The sequence below is a fragment of the Sebastes umbrosus genome, chromosome 5, assembly GCF_015220745.1.
Source record: "Sebastes umbrosus isolate fSebUmb1 chromosome 5, fSebUmb1.pri, whole genome shotgun sequence".
NCBI classification, from domain to species: domain Eukaryota; kingdom Metazoa; phylum Chordata; class Actinopteri; order Perciformes; family Sebastidae; genus Sebastes; species Sebastes umbrosus.
The window spans coordinates 13,186,824-13,204,450 of record NC_051273.1 but is presented as its reverse complement, the minus strand read 5'-3'; the positions used below and the strand labels follow the sequence as shown (position 1 = coordinate 13,204,450).

The window sequence follows — 17,627 nt, the reverse complement described above, 5'->3', positions numbered from 1 at the left end:
ATGAGGCATACAGTACAATAGATGTTTGACAGAAGTAGTGTGCACACTGCTGTCCATCTTTCTGCTCTCTGCATGAATACATAATACTGTATTTTTGTGTCAAGCATTGAGATGACTGAAATGAGGCATTCTGCACAGAGTACATTCAGAATGTGTCATTTTAAGACAGAGACGCAGCATCTCCTTTATAGAGAGGCGAAGTACCGCCCCTTCCGGTGGACCACCATGGGACCTTATTTCAGAAAAAACTATGAACGGTAGTTAACGGCGAGAGACAAATATTTTTTTGATCCTGTTTGAATTGTACCATGAATCACACATATGATATTTGTCAATTTAAAAGATAATTTTGCAAGTCAAGAAAGTCTCAGTTTGTTGTAAAGACTACTCACCCAAAAGTTGCGTTATTGATGTCTCTCTTGCTGAAGCTAGGATGCCTGTGTGTTTCATACTGGGATGTACTCACACAAGTAATGGTTCCCAATGATTGACATCCATGCCCCAATAAAACACAAACCCCGCAACAATGAAACAACCTACTGTAGTTCAGTAAAAAACAACAAATTGTACTTCCTCATAGTACGTAACACCATGTCATAAAGATATTTATGGAATATACATGCATGTCTGACAGATTTCTTTTTTTTTTTTTTACTTTTTATTTTAAACACAAACACAAACAAACATATAAACCACAATACAATGATACAATAACATTACAAGACTGGTCCATAAAAGAGAAAGAAGAATAATAAATCAATTTCAAAACAAATGAAGCGTAAATAAAATTGAGGCACTGCACTTATATAGAAGAAAGTATGGTGAAATTAAATGATGAATGAAGTCAATAATTGTGTATGTGGATCTGATTCATGCCCACTGTCCCCGATTCAAACATTTGTCCACAATTATTATCCATTTAAGTCCAGATTACATTCTAGTCTGACAGATTTTGATAATTGAATGGATAATTTTGCATGTGATGGCTCAAACGATGAAAGAATGTTTAGAAGTTATGAAGAGGACGACAATTTCACTGAGAATCAACTCATCAGTTTTGATCAGCAAGATGTGTGCAAGTGGCTATTACAGACAATTATACTGACTGTTTTGCACACGTGCCAAAACACGCAATTTGCTTTGATGAATGAGAAATTCAAAACTGTTTTGAAAAACAAATTGTTCAGAGATTTAAACTTATTGTTTTGAAAAAATATATATTCTGATTCAAAAATTGAGCCAAAGCAAATGAGAAAAAACGTTAAAACTTACATATGTGATGTGAGTGGAAGTCTAATGTGCCAAATGCTCATCCACCACCATTACCTCACTTTCCTCTACTTCTTACTTCGCCATAAATCATGAGGTGGTATGAACATATAATTCATAGGCATACAACTGCAGCTACAAGGGAAAGCTCAAGTATTCTGTAGAGATTTAAATAGTGTTGCTCCATAAATGATCCAAATTGTTGCAATAGTTGCACAATTTTTTACACAGCATGAAGTCACTTCCATTCTCCTCTCACCATCCCTACTGTATGATTAAAAATGTTCGAAGAAGAAAGAGAAGCTGAGCTGAAAAGTGCAGTCATACTATAATAAAAGCCCCTTATGGATACGCAGAGGGGGCAGATACCTCAGCTGGCAAGATTGGTGTAATCAAGGTATTCAGAAAATCACAATTGAGCAACAATAGAATCATCCACGTGTAGCAGTAGATGTGAGAGAAGTTCAGCTCCTCAATTTTCGAGGACAAAGCAGCCATTTATGCTTTGTTCCGCAGAGGGTGAATCTGACTTAAGCAACGAGACGTTACCTGTATAGAATCATGGGTATTGTAGTTGATACTAAGTTATGCTGAGCTGAGCTAACGTAAGGAGACTGGTGTGCTGTAGTCTTTCCTTCCCTCAGTTATGTACAGTAGATATGTATTTATTTTTGGTTTAAGGGGAACATGTGCTCATTTTCAGGTTCATACTTGTATTTTGGGTTTCTACTAGGGCTGTCAATCAATTAAGATATTTAATCGAGATTAATCACAATCTGTTCAAAATGTAAATTAAAGGGAGATTTGTCAAGTATTTAATACTCTTATCAACATGGGAGTGGGCAAATATGATTGCTTTATGCAAATGTATGTATATATGTATGATTGGAAATCAATTAACAACACAAAACAATGACAAATATTGTCCAGAAACCCTCACAGGTACTGCATTTAGCATAAAACATATGCTCAAATCATAACATGGCAAACTCAAGCCCAACAGACAACAACAGCTGTCAGTGTGTCAGTGTGCTGACTTGACTATGACTTATCTAAAACAGCATGTGATTATCATAAAGTGGGCATGTCTGTAAAGGGGAGACTTGTGGGTACCCATAGAACCCATTTTCCTTCACATATATTGAGATCATAGGTCACGGGACCCCTTTGAAAATGGCCATGCCAGTTTTTCCTCACCAAAATTTAACGCAAGTTTGAAACATTATTTCTGATATGATAATACCAGTATCTTCACTGTAGCTTTAAAACTGAGCCTGCTACAACCTAAGAAACGCAAGTTGCGTTAAAGAAATTAGTGGCGTTAAAACAAATTTGCGTTGACGCCTTATTATCACATCAACTTTTACAGCCCTAGTTTCTACTAGAACATATTTTCTAGGGTTGTAAGAAAATATCAGGTATCAGGATACACTGACTCGATTTTTAATCAATAGTTTACATGCAAAGATTAACTCAGTCAATAATTTATTTAATTTGCATAGATATGCGTCCTCTGTGTATGCGCCCTCTCAAAGTAGTTATAAATGTGGATCCCACTGTTCTGATTGCATTAAAAAAAGTAAACTCTTTTTTACTCAGATTTTATGCATATGGTGGTGTGTTCTTCATACTATGAAATTTAGGAAAACTATTTATTTTTTTAAAAATCACAATATATCGCCTTGCTTCCAGTATTGCAATATCTCGCAATATATTGAATATCATCATTATATCATGATATGTATTGTATTGCCAGATGCTTGCTAATACACAGCACTAATGTTTTCATACTTTAATGTTCAGAAAACACATTATTTTTCTCATACTGTCTGTCTGAATATACCTGTATTCATCCTCTGTCTGAAACACTTTGTTTTAGCGCCTGTCTCTTTAAACCCCCCTCTCGAAAAAGCCCAGACTGTTCTGATTGGCTTGGGAGAAAAACATGGTAGATCTCAACCCGTGGGCGGTATATTCTAATGAGCTGGCATGTGACATAGGAAGGGGAGCCAAATCTGAATGGCTTGTTGAATCACATGTTTTCTGATCTAGGCAGCCCACAAAAAACTGACTGGGTTGTGTAATGCTACAGTTTGCTGGTTGGTAGGCACTCCAGATACCCAAAGGTATGTGCATAAGCACTGAAAAAGTGAGTTTTTCATGATATGTCCCCTTTTAAGTAAAGCATTAATAAGTGCTGCAGAAGATTTGAGGAGAAATTAATATTTATTATTATTATTATTGGAAGGAAACAGTAGGAGGGAATGATTTGGTTTCTCTCTCACAAGCCGCTACGAGGGTGGGGGAACAGAAATGAGAATGTCAGGTTGTGGTGACAGCTAAGGCTTTTGATCAGCGCATCTCAGTTTGGCATATTGTGGCCAGTAGATGATGTGGGACTGGAGTGACAGGAAGAGATCCATGCATACAGGAAGAGCGAGGAGAGGCTTTGTCACATCTGTTACTCACAGCCCCCCTGTCAAGATGTACACCGGCTGTACACTGGTGCATGAATACATTGAAAACATCACATCATGTTCAGTGTTTGTTTATATATTTATTTATTTACTGTGTGGCAACAATAAATGTTAGCCATACATTGTGACTCACAAAAAATGCGATGATGTTTACAACAATAAATGATGGTAATGTTCAGCAGACAAAATTCAAGGATATGAAACGTGATGTTCATATGACGTGTTGTTTAATGTGTTCATGTAGTGATCAGCTGTCAGGTTTTGAAAGAGTCTGTGTGAACTTTGCCTTCTGTTTCCCGCCTGGACACGCTGCCGGTCCTGCTACGCCACCAAACAGCTCCACAAACAAACTTTCCTCCGAGTGAAAGGAACACCTTCACTGTCACAAACACATGTTCTTCACGAAAGGCTGGACACACTGTCACTTTAACAAGCAGCCGCTGAGTCGATTGACAAGACGAGCCTTCACCTTCTAACCTGGCAGCCAATCAGGGGAAGACATGGAAGGACATGACGGCGATCGACCTTAATTTATTAAGGTATCGTGAACGCTCAGGTTCAGGCAAGGTCACAAAATAATTATTAGGCATATGTATAAAACAAACTTTTGTTTCACAAGAGATGGATGCATACAAACTTGTCAAAATTACAATCCAAACATTCGGTTTTCTATCCCCAAAAGGGGGCGCGGCCTTGACTTTTTGATAAGTACGTATGTGCCGGTCTGTCGTATGTCCTATTCTGCCCCCGAATTACCAATGACCTATACTGCAGCCAGCCACCAGGGGGCGACTGAAATATTTTGGCTTCACTTTTGGGGAGCTGTCATGTCGTTCATCTTTATAGAAAGTCTATGAGTACAACCGAGAGCAGGCAGTCGTCCAAAACACTATATGAGAAATTTATTCCAACGGTATGCTGTTTTTGACCACTAGTGGAGCTGTGGAGCAATGTTTTGATGGGCGGGTCCCTGTGTTGTTTGTAAGAGAGAAACTTGGTGAAATCTTTGGTCGTACTCTGCGGCACGTTCACCGACTGCTCAATCAGAGGTTCGGCGACCAATGATGGGCTGCGTCAAATTTTAGGACCAAATCACAATTTGACATTAAATGATGTAGACTACACTAGCAAGCTCACTGTGCAAAATAAGCATTTCATGTTGCCTTTTTTTCCCCTGGCTACGGCCAGCGTCACACATTCCAGCATTGTCGTCAAAGCTTGTTTATTGTTTGGATACATTTTTGAAATATGAGGGCGGCACAGATAGATTAGTAGATATTTTTGGGGGTTTTCTTTCTGTTGTTACATGATAGCGCTACAATTCACCTGGCATTCATCACACCATTTGACATTTCTCAAAACAGGCTGACTGTTTGTCCATTGTGACCAAGCCTTTTTTGACCTACCTTGCACAGTACAGGGAAGAAGAAGAATAGTGCTAGCGAGCAAACAAGGATGCAAACAATGCCGGTTTCAAAATATGTTTTTCTTTCCCATTTTTCTATGAGGAAGGAAATGCATTCAACATATTTGTCAGGCCACACGATATGTTTTGTTGAGAAGCACTGAATGGAAACATCCGACATTCAAGTGAAAGACACGTCATTAACATTTTGTTTAAAGTGTCAAATTATATTAATTGAAATGCTAGAATCTAATGTTTCAAATAGGATGGATCGAAGGCAATAACACATTTTATGTATGTCTGAGAAAGAAATGTATAAAACTTGTCAGACTATTATATAGTTTCATTCAATCTCTGACAGCCACGGGCATCTAATTGTTGTAAATGTCAAAAGAGTTGTAATCATTTTTCTCTCCTAAAAGCTTTGTGATGTTTTTGGTAATGAAAGAAGGCAATAAGGAGACACGACAGCTCCAGGATGGACAGTCGCTTGTGGCTTTTCACTTTAAAATGTGTCGATGGTCAAAGACACCAGAGATAATTAAATAAAAACAAGCACTAACGCAATGTGACTGCGTAGTGGAGATTTGTCAAATCCAGGCATTCTGTGGCATTATTCCCTGTCTGGGAAGTAAAACATGAATAATTAATAACTCTCACGAGGACAAAAAGCAGAGATGTAAACCATAAGACAGTTCCTATCTCAAATTTGTATCTCTGTGAGTGAGCAGCACATCAGATTGTGTCACATTTGCAAAGATTTTGTCACCCAACTCTTGTGGTTTTCTGATGTTCCTTCTCCTATGTGCCTTCCTATGCATCTGACAACTTGGAGACACTGAAAAACAGCTGCGAGTTCAGCGCAGGAAAAAAAGCACTAAACCAACAGCAGACCTGATATAATAGCATTTTCTTTTTCCAAAGACAGCTGCTGCAGTTGTGTGATGCAAATGTCTGCTGTGATAAGTCAATAACATGTTGTATTGTGCAAAGATGAATACAGTGTAATGGCCTTTTCTGTCTGATATCATCTCAGTGTGTTATTGTCAGAGAGGAAAATGGACATTAAAGCAAGAAAATGATGGTGATGATGAACCCATGATACAGAATCACCCTGCTCTTTCTGGTTGTGAGGATCGGTCATAGTCTGTGCTCATGTTCACGTCTCCCTTCGGACTGAATAGACTCAGGACCTGCTAGTCTCTTAAAGGTGCAGGGCAGTGGTCAAACAAAGTGTCAGTGTCATATTTCCGATTTGTTGCCGCCCACATTTACATACGTGTCCCGTCGCACCAAGATAGTTAACGTTGGCACACAGCTGCACAGACAGTAACGTTAAAGCCACACACACAACATGTCGGTGTGGAAGTTTTTGAGCGCGAGTGAAGGAGACTTGAAGCTCACAATAACTGCAATATAAGCCGTGGAGGAACAACCTTAAAAACATTTGGAACAACTAACTTAATCAGACACTTCTTGTCATTCATTCCCATGCATGCTGCTCAGAGTAATCACTGTGACCGGCTTGTCTGCAGATAGCAGAGGTTAACGGCGGTTCCATTCAGTTACATTATGATGCGTTCAAATGCTCAGTAAAAATGAGCATTGGGTGAAGGGAAATTATAACGCTATCATGATGTGTTCAAATGTAATCTTGTACAATTTAGTTTTTGGCGCGAAACTTTCAGGAATCCAGTTGTTTGACGGAGATGTTTTCACAGCAATATAAAATAGATATTAGAGAGGGAATTATGACCTGTTTAGAGTTAAATAGACGATAAAGCAGGGTATGATTTAGGGCCTGGCTGTCTGTGTTTTTGTCTCACAACTTTAACCCTTTCACAGTGTTTTTTTCAGTTCATGAAAGTTAATTATAACCTTTTTGGTCGCTTGAAAATGTCTTATTCAGCATTCGGTTGTACTTAGCTCCACCCTCTCGTGCCAGTTCTGGTTGTAAAAAAAAACAAGATAGCGATGGCCAAATACCAAGATGGCAACGGCCAAAATGCCGAACTCAAAGCTTCAAAACGGTAGTCCACATACCAGTGGCTGAGGTCACGGTGACTACGTCAACTTCTTATATACAGTCTATGATGCATACAAGAATATACTGAATTTGACCCTATCCTCTGGGGAAGAGGCTTATTATAGGCTAAAACATGATGTCAAGATAAAAACAGCAGAGGATCAAAGTGTAACCTTAACACGCTGTCAGGTGACATACTCATGAGTATACACACATACAGTATACTTGTATATGTATATATAAAAAGAGGAGAGTATGCATCCTGAATGATAAAACCTGGTTAAAACTGTATTGTTTGGTGTGACTGGATAAAAAATCATCCTCTCCCACTGGCCTGGTAATCCTCAGGCGGATAATTAAAAAGTGTGTGCCACAGTCGAAAAAGGAAAAAAAAAAGAAAAAGATTCAAATAAATAAATAAGTGAGGAGAAAGGAAGAGGCTCTGTGAGGATCCCGGGGGGATCCATTAAAGAATGTTTTCTTGAATTGAGGTTAGGTGCATTGATCTCTGTCGAAGCTGGCACAGCTGAGAGTTAACACTCCCTGCCTGCGACTCTGACTCATTTCATACATTATTCCAATTAAATCACTGTGGCCTGCCTGGCTGCCTGCCTTTATGTTTTCTAGGAAAGCAGGAATTGGCACCTGCCACATTAACTCCACTGTCATCAAATATGACTAAAAGAGAGACATGCTCCTGTTGAAATAAGAAGAGGAAGAACAGATGGATAACTTAGGTGATGTTTTGTCTACAGCAGCAGAAGAAACGATCGAACGTCCACCGTGATAGATTAGACACATTAGGTACACGCTAATAGGTGCACTGTCCTATACAGTAGGCCTACGTGTCATTGTATGATATATTGACCGGTGTGAGCACAGCCATTGTTTTTGTTGCCATTTGTACTGAATGAGAAAGGAAAGCCCATTACTTTGAGTCGCTTTGGGGACATTCTTTGGCGTTTACGGGCGCTTGGTTGGGACATTCACTTATAGTAGTATAGTAGAGTATAGACTGTATAGTAAAATCTTTGTCTTGTACTGCTTTCAAAACCGTATTCCACACTGTAGACAGCAAAACACAACGTTTGTTTTTGAACTCACCACAAGGTCTGTTTAGTAGCTGTTTCGGAGCTTTCAGTTGCATCACAAGGTCTTGCTCAGCTGATGTAGATTGCCCAGTTTTCATAAAATTGTAGACCTTGTGGTGAAATTGTTTTTATTTGTTAGGGAATATTTATAAGGCCTATGTCCTTTTATGTGTTGACAACTAAGGCTTTTAGATATATTGTGGCCTGTTAGTAGCTGGTACAGCCATAAGGCTCAGTGGTTATTAAATCCCCTACAACTAAAACAAAATCATTTTACCAGCAACTACCTGTGCCCATGGACTGTATAAAATATGGACGCCGTTAATAAGAGCCGTTGTGAAGCTCAAAGTGGGTAGCTTCGACCTTCGCCATCTAATCTAATCTAATCCAAAAATTAGCAAAGAGATGGATCATCGGTGGAACTGAGGCGGTCCAGGGTGACGCAGCAGAGCAGACAGCTAGCAACTAGCGACCTGATACGGTACCCACCTGCCACTCAAAGCGGCCACGCCCTCAATTATACCGAACTTCAAGTGTTAATATAATTTAAATGGTGAGTTATATAAAAAGTCACCCCCGTACAGTTGTCATGAATGGGGAAATTAGCTATTGAGGCCAAAACCGTTTTCTGTACCAGGCTGTAAACATGTTTATTTCTGTTGTGAAATTGGGCATTTTAACATGGGGGTCTATTGGGATTGCCTCGCTTAGGGATCCAGCTTCAAGTGGCCATTTGAAGAACTGTTTTTGTCACTTCCATGTTGGCTTCATTTCTCAGCACCCGAGGTTGCCACTAGCTGATGAAGACAAAATTACATTTTGACCTACAAAATTACGTTCCAATACAACTAAACTGCATTCTCAATTACGTTTTGAGGAAAACGTACTTTCTCCTGAATTACAGACGCAGTTTTAAACAGTTTTAAACATGTAGTTAAATAAATTCAACAAAACTACTGGCTAACTACTGGTTTGGTTTAGTAAAAAAATGACTGCAGTTGTTATGTTATTAAGTTACAGATGTAAATTAAAATAAGTGAACATTGACTTTTAGTTTCACACGGGACACAAACAGCAGTGTCCTGGGTGGAAATCCTGTGTTTCCATTACAAACGTGTTTGTGATACGTCAAAAACAAACAAAGTATGTTTCCTTCTAAACGTAATTCACAATGCAGTTTAGTTGTATGGCAACGTCAGGGCTGGTTTTGTAAGCCTTTAACTGCACCCGTCATCCTGCTTCTGTATCTGCATTTGGATGCTTCTCTTGCAAGCTGCACTCAAAACCCCAACATGGTACTTGAGGAAAAGTCAGAACATCTCATAAGTTTTTAAAATTCATCCTCTGGTGACCATGAATGTCTGTACAAAATGTCATAGCAATCTGTCCAAGAATTGTTGAGATTTTTCAGTCTGGAACAAAATGCGACAGGCCAACTGACCAACACTGCCATCCCTATAGAGCCACACTGTAAAAAAAATCACATACCAATATATAAGTCTTAGAAATCTCCCGGGACCACCTGCATGTCAATAGGGGTCTAATCTGGGCTGGTAGCAACAGTGGTACAAAACAATGCTGACTATGAAACCTCTTTTGGTTCAAAATGTCCTGCATGTTGCTTTATGGATGAAAACAACTTGGATCAGCAATCCACCGTTGAACTGCCGCACACAAATTTCAGTGTCAAACGAGCAGAGTAATGGAAGCATTACAGCCGCCGTTCAATAACACAAAAACAAATTGTTTCAGTTGTTTCCCACAGGAAAATTGCTTTTTTTCAGCTTGTTCCTTTCACCTTACCACACCCATGCAGCAGGCACAAACAACGACAAAAACACACCATAACACTACGGTGCAATCAGACCAAGCTGTGTGATTACAGGCAGAAAATGTATTTTCATGTTTCTTGTCAGACCGGGGAATGATACGAGGAGCAGCGTGTGCTGATGCACGCTCGGGTCACTAAACCAGGCAGTTTTCAGCTTTACATAAACGTTATTCATCTAGCAGCTTTCACAGATGTGACTTCAGTGGCCCAGCAAGGATTGGCTGGACACAACACCCACATCAAACATCTTCTCTTCTCGGGGGAGAGGGATTAAAGTAAACGCTTTGCTACAAAGGGCAGTGCATGTGAAAGCCTCGTGCCCATTGTAAGTGATCATTTGATTTCAATACCAAATATTTAGAAAGGAACTATCAGTCACAACTCCACGGAGAGTATAGAAATCAAGATATCCCTTTGTGGAGCTAAGATATTCTGCCACACAGTTGATATGATACATTAGAGATTTTTTTCTCTCTCTTTCTCTGAAATAAAGGAACATTGATTCAGCGTGCTGAAATTAATGCAAGACAGAAAAGAAAGAACAGAGAGGGAGACACAAAAAACAAGACTGAATCAGCTGGAAAGGGCAGCGGAGTGGAACATTTGACTAACAAGCAGTTTTTTTAATGCACTTTGCTGTTGTCTCAGTAGAAACGAGGTGCCTCCTGGTCCCATATCTATTGATCCCGTGTGGCTGATGGAGATGTCAAGAAAAAGCGGGGATAGACCTAGAGGACAAGTCAAAGAGATGGTAATAGAGGACAGTAGGGGAGTAATGGATGGACAGGATAGAAAGAGGCACATTTCTTTCAGCGCAGATCCATACACAGTAAACTATAGATTGAGGGCATATGCAAAAGCCTGTCTGTAATGAGCACACACACACACACACAAGGTTAACTGCGGCTTTCACTGGAGGAGAACACAGCTCAGCACATCATTGTCTCCTAATGGGAGCAGGTTGCATTGCCTCCCCAGCGCTGCACGAGGACTTGCTTTACACCGTGTGTGTGTGAGAGAGAGAGAGGAAATGAATAAACAACGCATGTGCCGGTGGGAGGGGAGTAAACATTCATTAATGTAAGGGGGGACCATGTTTAGTTGCTGCATGTAGTTTGCGTATTCTATTTATGACCGGGTATAAGCTCAGCCAATTACCGTGTGAACAGTATTCTTAGGGTTCTTTGTATCATAAATATGCAAATGCAGCCGTCTTTTGATTCTGCTTGTTTTAACATCTTAAACCGGCTTCAACAACAACTCGCTGCTTCTGTGACATGCGTTTGATAACATCATTTTTCTTTCATGGATTCTAATCCTCCATTGACTCAACTATAATCATATTACAGGCAATCTAGTGAGTCATTTGACCTTCTCTGCATTCATAATAGGGGACCAAGCTGTAATCTAATGTTACGTAATCTAATGTTTGATATAATTGCATCTATTGCCTGCTCTAGACTACACAAAGCCTGAAACGATCGGATCTCCTAGTAGAGGCCTGTTACGATATTAAATACATGAGAAAAATCACACAGGGTTTTGACAGCAAAAAGCTGCACCATATACTCATACGCATTGGGAAAACGGCTTATATGAGCATGTACTGCCTTATTTACACTCTCTGACAAGTGTTTTGAATATTCATAAAGATGAAAAAGAGGGGGGGGGGGGACTAATCCAAGATTTTCCTTGCGTCCCTACTTTCAGCCTGCATCTGCAGACTTTCCTGCCCGTGAAAACTAATGGAAAATGCATACGGGATTTTAGCGGAGGCTCCGATCCATTTTAATCCTGAAGGCAATTACGGCGTGGGGTTTTAGGGTCAGTAGTGCTGTTGATTGATGGGAAGAAAAAGTCACTTTAACAAAGTGCCTTGAACTTTAACCACCTGGCTGCAGCACAAAGGGTGTTGCTTGATGCGCCGAGACAAAGCTTTAATGCTTTTTTAATGCATTCAATGAAAGAATACAAAATGGAGAATTAATGGCGGTGCCTCCGATAGGCCCTATGTGTCAATATCACTAATGCCTTTTGAATTATAAACTAATTCCTTAGTTTCTATGGATCATTTGCTCCTCAGATGAACCCCGGTTATGTCGTCGCCACCAGCAGCACTGATGACACACATTTAAAAAGTGGATGGTGTCATTGATCAGTAACATATTTGCAATGCCTGAAAAAGTCAGGTTTGTTTGTGGGGAGAATCATTCGCTTCACTGTTTTCTTCTTGCTCCCTTTTAAGAGCCATGCTCCGTATCCTAGCAACAGGACTCACTCGCCCCCTCCGATCTGTAGAGTCGGTGGCAGGGAGCAAGGGCGAGAGCATAGGACCCCTACTGTCTGCTGTCACCGTCATACATACTGGTCAGATTCAGCTTCGGCCGCCCAAGTAGATAAATTCATGTTGAGGACCTAATTCAATTCTGTATGCAGTGGTAGAAAGGTAATTATACCCAAGTATTTCAATTTTATACTACATTATACTGCTATGTCACTTAATTTAAGATGGAACATTCAACTATGGTTAATAGTTAATAGAGCAGATTAAAATTTTTACATGCAAAAAATATTAATGTATAAAATATAATGCATGGTTCCACATTAAACTACTCAAAAGTAAATAAAGTAGATCAAAAATTGCTTTACCTCAGCCAGCTGCAACATTAACATGATGTTAATTCATCAATATTTATAATTCAGTAAACTCTTTTATAGCAGATGTCATCAAAAAAATATGTGTGCGCATGTTAGACAAGTTGGCAAGCTTTAAATATTTAATTAAAACAGTTACCAGCATCAAAATGCCCTGTTGTTGTGAGTTCGGTTGTGAGAATCGGTATTCCAGCAGCAGACTCAAGTTCTACAGAACTTGGTTTCTTGTAGTAACTTAAATGGTTGCCGTAGATAAACACAGATGAGCATGTATTTATAATTGACTGAAGGCTTTTACGAGGACACCTGCATGTTCTGTTTGTGTTTTCAACAGCTGCTGTCACTACAAGCAACCACGACACATTTGGCGAAGAGTCACCAGTTAACACAGTCACTCGTTAGACCAAAACACCGGCGTGTATGGCTGCAAGCTATTAAACGTGTTGACTCGTGTTTTTGCTCCTCAAGAAACTCTAAACTCCTCTGTACATGACCATAGATAACGAAAAGCATGTAGTGACTTTAATACTCGAAATTTCTTGCTGGTGCAACATTACACGCTAGATTCCTTTACCATATATGTGTGTATATGTATATTTGGCCATTCAATTTTGGGCCACTTGCATTTGCGACCTTTTTTGGTTAATGCCCTTGCATAGCTTGACAAGCTATTGCACTCCGCCGTACTTCTTTTGCCGAACTGTATGTGCACACTTGCGTATGTGCATTGTTTGCAAACTGTAAAAGGGTTTATAATATGATATAACATAAAATGTTGAAAGGAGCCATTCTTCATTACCTTTACTTATGACAACTTTTCAGAACATTTTGCTGGTAGTACTTCTGTACTTTTACTAAAAATCAAATGACTTCATCCATCTCTGCTCAGCCCTACGGAGCATCTGTTCGCTCATTGTTTTGGTTTTATAGCCTGCAACTTTATTGTTTTGTTTCACTCTCACTGCTCTCATCGGTGTAATTTCCAGATGCAATAGGCAGTTGTTTTCAGCAAATAACTCTTATAAACCCACTATACAGTATCTTCTCAGCACCAAATGACAGGCATTCAAAGAAGAGCGACTAACTTGTGAACATAGTTGAGCATTTAGCAGCTAGAAAGTCAGAAATTTCCTTCATGAGTTGGTGGAGACCAAAAACAGAGCTAAAAGAGAGTGAATATTGGAGTAACATTCGTCAGGTGGACAAACACCCAACTTTAATGAATAATAATGTTGCTCCGTAATTGCTGGATGTGTTAATAGGCAACTGCTTACTAATACATTTAATTATATGAGATGAATATGAAATTGTTGCCTTGCTGTGATGCCCCCCATGTGGCCAAAACAATAAACTAATGCAGGTTTAAATAAATGATCTCTATATTTATTCCATCACTGCAGATTTGTCTGATGAACCACTTCACTAAATATCTGCTTCACCCGAGAGACCATAATGTGCAGAGTAGTTTTAGTTCCTCCAGTAGCAAACACAAAAATCAGATTTACCCGGAAAAAAACACTCAAAGTCCAGATGCCCTTTATGGTACCAAAAAAAACTCCCAGTGGCATAAAAAAGGTATAATTTTGCTGTCCCCAGGGGAAGCCATAATCCTCACCATAGCAGTATTTGTGCCATGCTCAACTCATTGAACCCAACAGGAAATGGCCTCAAATTGAAGATAAAACTGGTACGATATGGAGAGCTTATCACTGAGTGAAGAACAATGTGGCGCTGTTTGAGCCGTTGCTGTTCTTAATGACCTCTGTGCTTATGAAGCCTTTCCAGCAGAACGTTCCTGTGCTCCACCTCTAGTCCCAGTTCCCAAGCATATTATCAGACAAAGAAGATCAACGGGACAGCAATCTGCCAAGCTCCAGCACAAAGCCGGTGTGATTCCATTGAATGAATCACACAACACACTACAGGCCTGCTTTTTATTCAAAATACTTGTGGCCTCAAAGCTCTGTCTCTTCCTTTCAGGTCTACAATCACCAACCATCACCATTTGTTGCAGAGCAGGCGTACAAAAGTGCACAACAAAAAAGGGGAGAAAAGAAGGATGTTTTCCTGCTAGTATGGGATAATGTGGAGGAAGTATTAGAGGGTGTACAAGGCCTCTGTGATGGCCCAGTAAATTAATGTTTCTTCCAGGGAGTGGGTCTCATCAGGTCATGATGTCCCCTCCTGTTGAGTCATCAGCTGAGGTGCTGATTGGTCCTTGTTTCCAGACTCCTCCAGAGTGGGCATGTAGTGACCAGACTGCAACAAAAAAAGCAACTATAGTGCTCCCCTGGGGAATATGAGAAAGAAACAGCTGATAGTAATTATGGGTCTTGCCAAGACAATCAAATGTACTGTACAGAAAAGTATTTTGATTTCTGTTTATTTCTTTGGGCCTGATGATTTCGAGAGGGTACTTGAAACAAGTCTCTGCCCCGACTACGGCCTCAAGACAGTTTTGTCTCAGGGTGATTTCACACTTAAAGGTCCGGGTCCTGAATCGAACCAATGCAAGGATGATACATGTAAGGCTGCAACTATTATTTTCAATGTCGATCAATCTATTGATTATTTTCTTGATAGTGTTTCCTAAAGCCCAGGATGACGTCCTTAAATGTTTTGTTTTGTCCACAACTCAAAGATATTCAGTTTACTGTCATAGAGGAGCAAAGAAACCAGAAAATTTTCACACTTAAGAAGCTAGAATCGGAGTATTTAGACTTTTTCTTTCTTAAAATATTACTCAAACCGATTAATTGATTATCAAAACAGTTGGAGATTAATTTAATAGTTGACAACTAATCTTTTGATCATTGCAGCTCTAGATACAGTACATTGTTTCACAAAAGCAAAACTCAAAGGGTCCAGAAATTGTAAACACAAGTCATGTGGTGGAAACGTTCGATTATTAGTCATAAGGTTGGCTCCTTGTACGACTCAACAGTTGCCTCGTCGTGTGTGGATGACGCAAAGTTGTTAAATTTTACTCATTTAGCAGCTGGCTAGTTAGCTAGCTAGGTTGCTAATTCTACAATGATTTCATGATACGCTGGTTACAGAAAATGGGCCAAAAAGCAAGCTGCTTGGTCTAAACGGTCCGTCACTCCCAACCTCTAGGAGACTATGGCGCTGTCGCCATACCAGCTCTCATACCAGCGGACTAGTCTCCTAGCGGCAGGTAATGAGGTGGAGGAACCGTGGGGTGAGATAGCTAGCTAGCTAATTATTGTCTCATTTGTGATCTGATAAACAGTGAAATTCATCAAATTCACCGGTAGCAAACGCACAAATAGGCTACTAGTTCTTCTTCTTCTTCTTAGTCCTCTTGGCCCCCTTGGGAGAATAGGGCGTCCACCATGGATCTCCACCTCACTCTCTTCTGTGCAGTGGTCTCTGCTTTTTGCCAGGAGGTCCCGATCTTGTTTAGCTCGTCGAGCGTGGACCGTCTCCAGTTGTTTTTTGATCTCCCTGGCTTCCTCTTTCCTTGTGGGTTGTAGTTCAGAGCTTGTCTTGTTATGTTTGTTTTCTTGTTTTGAGTGTATGTCCGATCCATCTCCACTTTCTCCTTTTGATTTCTTTGTTGATTCGCTCCTGGTTTGTCTGCTTCCACAGATCTGTATTTGTAATTTTTCTGGGCCACCATATCCTCAGTATGTATCGGAGCCAGTTGTTAATGAACACTTGCCGTTTGTTGGTGATCGTGTTTGCTGTTTTCCAGGTTTCACAGCCATAGAGAAGGACAGATTTTACATTTGAGTTGAAAATTCAGATTTTTGTGTTTTTGGAGAGCTGGGAAGAGAGCCAACTAGAGAGCCTACTAGTTCACCAATCACCAATACAGGAAAAGCAAAACATTTTTAAACAATATCACACATAAATGGTAAGCTTCCTGTGATTGGTTCGAATGGTGTTCACAACAGAGGTTAACTGCTCCAGAGGTCACTTGACAGCGGTCTGAGACCACCCCTTCGGGCGGACCAGAGAGTGGTTGTTTGATCTGCACCGGAGTTCAAGTCCGGCATTAACACCAACCCAAACGAACCGCACAAAGAGGGTAAACGCTCCAGGGTTCAGTTCAACTGGACTATACAAGGCTGGTGTGAATGCGACCTCAGATTTGTTTTTAAAAGTTTCTTAACATGAACATGAACATGACCACTCGCCTGTTATATATGGATGAGAAAATCAAGCCCACAGCATTCGATATTTCAAGACGCTGTTCTTGAGGACACATAGTAAATGCACTTCTGCACATTCTGCTAGATTGCCTGCACTACCATAGCGTTTGTGTCAATAAACAGACTTTCCTCACTCAAGCATCTTGGATGCCCACAAACCACAGGCACAATCACAACTTATTATTTTCTCCAACCTGTCAAAGAATATAGATTAGCCATCACCTGGCCACAGTCCCGATCTCCCAGCTCTCATAATGGTTGACTGGCATAATTTAACCTTCACCTTCATGCGGTGATAACACTATGTGCAACGGTGCTTTGTGCTCTTTATTAACAATAGAAAACGCTGTCACAATAGCTCAAACAATACGGATTTTTATGGTGGGTATGTCTGCTCAGAATTAAGTTTGCAATGCTTCTATTGAATTGCCTCTCAATGTAATGTGCAGAGGCCATTTCTCTGTGCAGACTGAAGCAAAAGACATTTATTTGAATGATCTATTTAAAAAAAAACCTTTGCAGCAGCCTTTTCAATACCTGTGGATACAACCAGTGTATTTAGCTACATTTTTGAGAGCGTTTTCAATAAAGTGAGAATATGGATGGACAGCAGAGAAATGCTGCTAGAGTCATAAAAGGAGTTACTATGGTGATTATAGTTATTTAAGACTATTTTTTCAGCATTTTGTTTCATT

General features: G+C 40.0%; 1 long non-coding RNA gene across 1 annotated transcript; it reads left to right on the top strand.

The window, feature by feature from the left end:
- Nucleotides 1-6,224: 6,224 nt before the first annotated feature.
- On the top strand, nucleotides 6,225-15,491 carry LOC119488672. Its single transcript, XR_005207007.1, has 3 exons — nucleotides 6,225-6,235; nucleotides 11,952-11,956; nucleotides 15,338-15,491. It is a non-coding gene; the product is annotated as an uncharacterized LOC119488672 (long non-coding RNA).
- Nucleotides 15,492-17,627: the final 2,136 nt, after the last annotated feature.